This window comes from Myxocyprinus asiaticus, chromosome 12, assembly GCF_019703515.2.
Source record: "Myxocyprinus asiaticus isolate MX2 ecotype Aquarium Trade chromosome 12, UBuf_Myxa_2, whole genome shotgun sequence".
Taxonomy (NCBI): Eukaryota; Metazoa; Chordata; class Actinopteri; order Cypriniformes; family Catostomidae; genus Myxocyprinus; species Myxocyprinus asiaticus.
Window position 1 is genome coordinate 43991949 of NC_059355.1, and position 6000 is coordinate 43997948.

Here is a 6000-nt window from a genome sequence, read left to right on the forward strand (position 1 = left end):
TATGTGTTTAGGATACATAAAATTACAGCAAGATAAAGGACATGTTCCCACTGTCATTTCCATCACAGAATTTTAAACAATAAAGAATCGGAGATGTGGTGAAAATGCCACAGTGGACTTGCAGAAAAAAATGACATAAATCTACTGTGGTGCATGTTGGACATTGTTAGAACTTATCCATTCACTATGTTCCAATCCTTGGGACCAGCTGGTTACAAGAGATTGCAAAAATTGCTCAGAAAAGTTAATTCTGAGAAAATGTCTGCCACTTGGTTTAATGTTTTGTTTCTAACTAAATTAAATTCATATATATTAAGTGTGACTTAAGTATCCAAAACCTCTCTCATACAAACACACACAGAGGTTGTTGGCACAGTTTGCAGGCAGACTGATCTCTCTCAGTGACACGGGGAAAGGTCTAATGCAAATGAGCATGCCTGAGGCCCACTGCTCTCTGGCTCTCCAGTTAGTGTCACTGCTATTGAGACGTCCCTTCACACTGAGCAGTCAAAACACTCCACATAAATGTCAAGTGGGAACCTTTGAGCCAGGGCTGTATATAAAAGCAGATAAATCGTTAGAGTGGTAGATGTTATATAGATGTGACAAAAGCATTATTGCTCTGTCCCTGGACCTATCTATAATTCATCTGAGGAGAGAGTGAGTGTCAGTGTGTGTGAGAGACAGACAGACAGAGACAGAGAAGTAGATTGTGTCTATAAATGACAGGTGTTATTTCGGTAATATATATTCCCTAAAACTGCTGGCTTATGGGTATAAATGGGTCACTGTCAGCAAACCATGCCATTTGTGCTGCCATGACGTACTACTGATATAATCAATGGTATATTAAACGTAGTGTAACGTGTGCTGGCTGCTGGCAATGATGATGAAGATGAAGATGATGAGAACCCAAGTGCAGTTTTAACTACAGAACATGAGATCCAAAAACCCTAACTAAATATAAACATGAACATGGCTTGACTAAAAACTTGACTTGACAATAAACGTGGCCTGACATAAACTTCTACACTCACATCCATCACATTCAATTCTAGACAACTACACAATGGAAAACATGAGGCTTAAATACATGGACATGGGGGAACATAAACCAATGAACAAACAGAACTGATGACAAGATAATTAAACAATAAACCAATGAAAACATGACACATGAACATGGAGGGAAAACAGGAATCACATGACAAGGGAAACAAGAACTAAACGTTTCAAAATAAAAGACATGAATCAACAGAATACACATGACATATCCCCCCCACTAAGGGGTGGCTCCTGACACCCCAACACATAAACAAAACACATTAAACATGACATAAATTCAAAGTTCTGTAGGGAGCGGGGGGGGGGTGTCTTGAGGCGTGGGGCGTGGCGTGGCGAGAAAGGGCGAGGGGCATGGGACCAGGGCAAAGTCCGTGGGGGGTGAAACCATGAGAGGCTTGAGGGGCGGAGCCATGGAAGGTGGCGCTGTGAGAGGCTCAAGGGGCGGAGCCATGGAACATGGTGCCCGGAGAGTAGCCGAAGACTTGAAGGGCCAGGGTGGAGCCGATGGCAGGGAGGACCAAGGCGGTGCTGGAGGCTCGGAGGAGCAAGGCGGAGCTGAGGGATCGGAAGACTGAGGTGGAGCCGGTGGGACTGAGGACCAAGGTGGAGCTGTAGGGAAGGAGGTCCCCGGTGAAGGTGACAGATCGGAGGGATGAGGCGCAGCCAGAGGATCGGAGAGCCAAAGCAGAGCCAGGTGACCGACAGACCAAAGAGGAGCCGGAGGGACGAGGGACCCCGGCACAGCCGACAGGCTGAAGGACTGTAGTGGAGCCGAGGGAACGCCGAGCTGAGGCAATGTTGAGGGACTGACAGGCCAAGGCGAAGTCCAGGGCTCGGAGGGTCCAGGCGGGATCGGAGGGCCGAAAGTTCCCCTTGCCTGCTCAGGAGAACTAAGGGTGGGTATAAGGGTGGGAACCATCTCCAGGTCCCACAGCTCAGGTGTGGCTGTGACATGGCTGGAGCAGGCTGAGGCGTTGCGGTGACGTGGCATGGAGCAGGCTGAGGCGTTGCCGTGAAGTGGAACTCTGGCTCGACGGCGGCCGTGTCGTGGAACTCTGGCTCGGCGGCGGCCGTGTCGTGGAACTCTGGCTCGGCGGCGGCCGTGTCGTGGAACTCTGGCTCGGCGGCGGCCGTGTCGTGGAACTCTGGCTCGGCGGCGGCCGTGTCGTGGAACTCTGGCTCGGCGGCGGCCGTGACGTGGAACTCTGGCGCGGCATCCGCCTCCCCCACAGTGAACGGGGAACCAATGAACCGTAGGGCGAGGTCGATATATTGAGCCAGGCTGAGGGAACTGCGACCGCCAGGCATCAAAAAAGAAATGGACTCATTCAGACCAAATCTAAAACAGTCTTTGAGGGCAACCTCATTAAAGTCCACCTGGCTGGCTAGACCGCAGAAGTCCTCAACATAGTCCTCCAGGGGACGATTCCCCTGACGTAGGCGCAGAAGTAAAACTGCTGGGTTCATGGTCGGTCAAATATTCTGTAACATGTGCTGGCTGCTGGCAATGATGATGAAGATGAAGATGATGAGAACCCAAGTGAAGTTTTAATTACAGAACGTGAGATCCAAAAACCCTAACTAAATATAAACATGAACATGGCTTGACTAAAAACTTGACTTGACAAAAACTTGACTTGACAATAAACGTGGCCTGACATAAACTTCTACACTCACATCCATCACATTCAATACTAGACAACTACACAATGGAAAACATGAGGCTTAAATACATGGACATGGGGGAACATAAACCAATGAACAAACAGAACTGATGACAAGATAATTAAACAATAAACCAATGAAAACATGACACATGAACATGGAGGGAAAACAGGAATCACATGACAAGGGAAACAAGAACTAAACATTTCAAAATAAAAGACATGAATCAACAGAATACACATGACACGTAGCCACATCATTTGCAGACTTATCTCACAGTGAAATCTAAACAGTAGGTTGACTTTTCTTTAACTATTGATTACCGAAATTTGAAAGTTGCCAAAGCAGCAAGTGTTGTTGGGCATATGAATGCGTGTGAGCTCCATTTTCCGGGTGAAATGTCCACCGAGAGAACAAGTTGTTTTCAGCTGTACATGGTATAATACAGTGAAGAGGAGTGCATATTTTATAAACTGAACCACCCAACCCAAACCCCAAACCTAAACATCAGGGAGTAAAAATGTAATGTTAGAGGGAAATGTTAGATGATGTTCCATGCTGTGTGCCACTAGAAAAGGTAAACACGCTTGAGCCGATGCAAAAATGCCTAATGGTAGATTGCGCACATCAGTGAGTCGGCATAATGTGGCAGATCCTAGGGGAGAGTCCTGCACGGGTCCTGTTTTGTAAATCTGCACCCGCAGTACTTAGAACACCCTACCCATTATCTGACAGCAGCACTAAGTTAATTCCGTACCTGACCCATTTAACATAAAGACCGCGAATCGAACCGCACCCACATTAAAATAAAACTGCCACATCAGGTAGACAAAAATGTGTATTTGCTCATGTCACACAAGCAATCAAATTAACATTAGGCACTCTGAGTTGGAGCATTTAAGAAAAACAGACACATAGCCAAACGTTGTGGTGACAATTAACAGAAAAAATATGAGAAAGATTAACATTATTTGGCATTTTAAAAAAAATAGCTTTGACCATGGGTGCCTGCAGGATTTCATCTTAGGGGGAGATTTATTTTTATTTGTTTGCAAAATCAACACCAAAGCATTCAATTCTGGTGACTTTGAGAGAAGCATTTATTTATTTATTTTTCTCGAGTATGAGTAGCGTTCATGTAACAACTGGCTAAAGCATTTCCTCCAGAAACCGTTCAAAACAAACATGTTCTTGCGCTAAAAAAGCCAAATGCACCACTACGAATAGAGTAGAACGCAGGTGTCTCAAGATGCGTTTTTATCAGTTGAAGAAGTTCTTTTTAACTTGACATGGCGTATAAAAATGCAGCGCTCCCGTGAGAGATGCTAAAAACAGTAAAAAGTGGCACAGTTGTCAAAAGACATCCATCTAGCAAATGTTTACATGGACATCAGCACGAGCAGGCACAAAAACACTTTCGATTTGAACAGCCCCTTGTTCACATGACACAGCACTAGCTGAATTTTCTCAAAGTTACCTCTCAAAAAGACAGCCGTTTGTTTCAACTGATTGTAGGTAAATTTCCATTGTCTCCAGCGCTGTTTGTTCTGTTCGTAAATATCCCGATATCCTGTTTTACTGTGTGAGAAACTGCTCCAAAAGATTCAGTGAGAGAGCCCTCCAAACAAATTATACTGAATCACGAATCATTCAGATGTTTACAAGCCTATTTAGCCAATTCACTGAATTGAACAGACTCAAAAGAATTATTCATTCGCCAACAGAAATACTGGACATACTTCATGATTGATAAATTTTCTGAGAGTAAGTGTTCCTCAGGTCAGTCGGACCGCTCATGGTACTCACAGTGCATACGGCTGTACAGCTGCAGGCACCTCTGTCCTTGGCTATTTGACCTGCGCAAAAAAAACAATGAGTATTTTTAGTTTTAAATGCTATAATACAGTCAGCGGGAATGCATAATTTATTAACTCTACTTCCAAAACCAAAGTCCAACCCTAAACCTAACCATTAGTCAAGTAAAATAGTAATTTTAGAGTGAAAATACAACATCTAAATCATGCTAATCAACGTTTATGTGAACCCGATTACTTCCTGGTTCTCACAGGACAAAAACCCATGTCTACGAGGTAGCGCGTGAGAAAAAAATGTTTATTAGAGTTGCACTTAAATTGATGCAAAAATGTCTGATGGGTGATGGCCCCTGACAGTAATTCGGCTCAATGAGGTTGCTTTCAGTTTACATGAACTTTCGGAAGCAAACATGTTGATTTCTTTTCATGTATGATCATGTTGTAATTAGACAAGATGTGGCCGTCTGACTGACATGTAAAACAACTAAGCACAGATAGCTTGTCATACAGTATGTGACGTTTAGGCAGTGGCATGCAGTCAGCCCCTTCAAACCCTTCAGAGAAGGGGTGATATAAACTGAGATGGAAACGTTATTTAAATTATGAAACATTCTTTCCCTTTTTAACGGTGTGCATTAAATAAATAAATGCATTAAAATACATAAATATACAGCTTAAATGTAATGAAGTTGACCATAAATATCTTCGCATTGTTCCTGTTTTACGGTGGGTAAGCGGTCCGTAGCAGCCAAACAAAACTGCTCATTATAGTGCTGTAGCTCCACATTGCTACGTCTCCTTCACAGGAGATTTTAAAGGGTTCTGCAATTCATTTGTATTAGCAGAGTGGCGTCAGCAAAGGGGGTTAAGGAGATTGATGTGTACCTGGTTTATGCACCGCACGCCACTGCATTTAGGGGCACATAAATGTGGGGTAAAACTAGTGAAATTTTCAAAACTATAATAATAACCCTGGTAAGAATGACCTCATTCATGTACATGAATCTTAAACATAAGCAAGTAAACATAACCTAAGCACACATCTTTGTTATGAACTTACAGTAGAACCATATTAAGCCTTCACAAAAACATAGAATATTTCCTGAAATATGGTCCTGTATACGACACCACAAATACATTAACTGTGTCACAAACAATTGCTACATAGAAGTTTTATTTTTGCTCATCAGTTTATTTAACAGGGACCGTGACCAATTCAGGAGTTGCACTGGAGTTATGCAGATAGCTAATTTACATGTGTATTCCCCAGAGAGGAGGCACATTAAAATAAATCACAACAGAGCACAACAAAGAGCAAATTGCACAATCCATGCAACAAGGTAACAAGCATACAACCATTGTACATTTGGTTATGACAAACAATGTCAAGGGTAAGAAAAATTCAACTTTTAGATTGACATATTTCCCAAATAGGTTGCATTTGAAAATTCCAAAC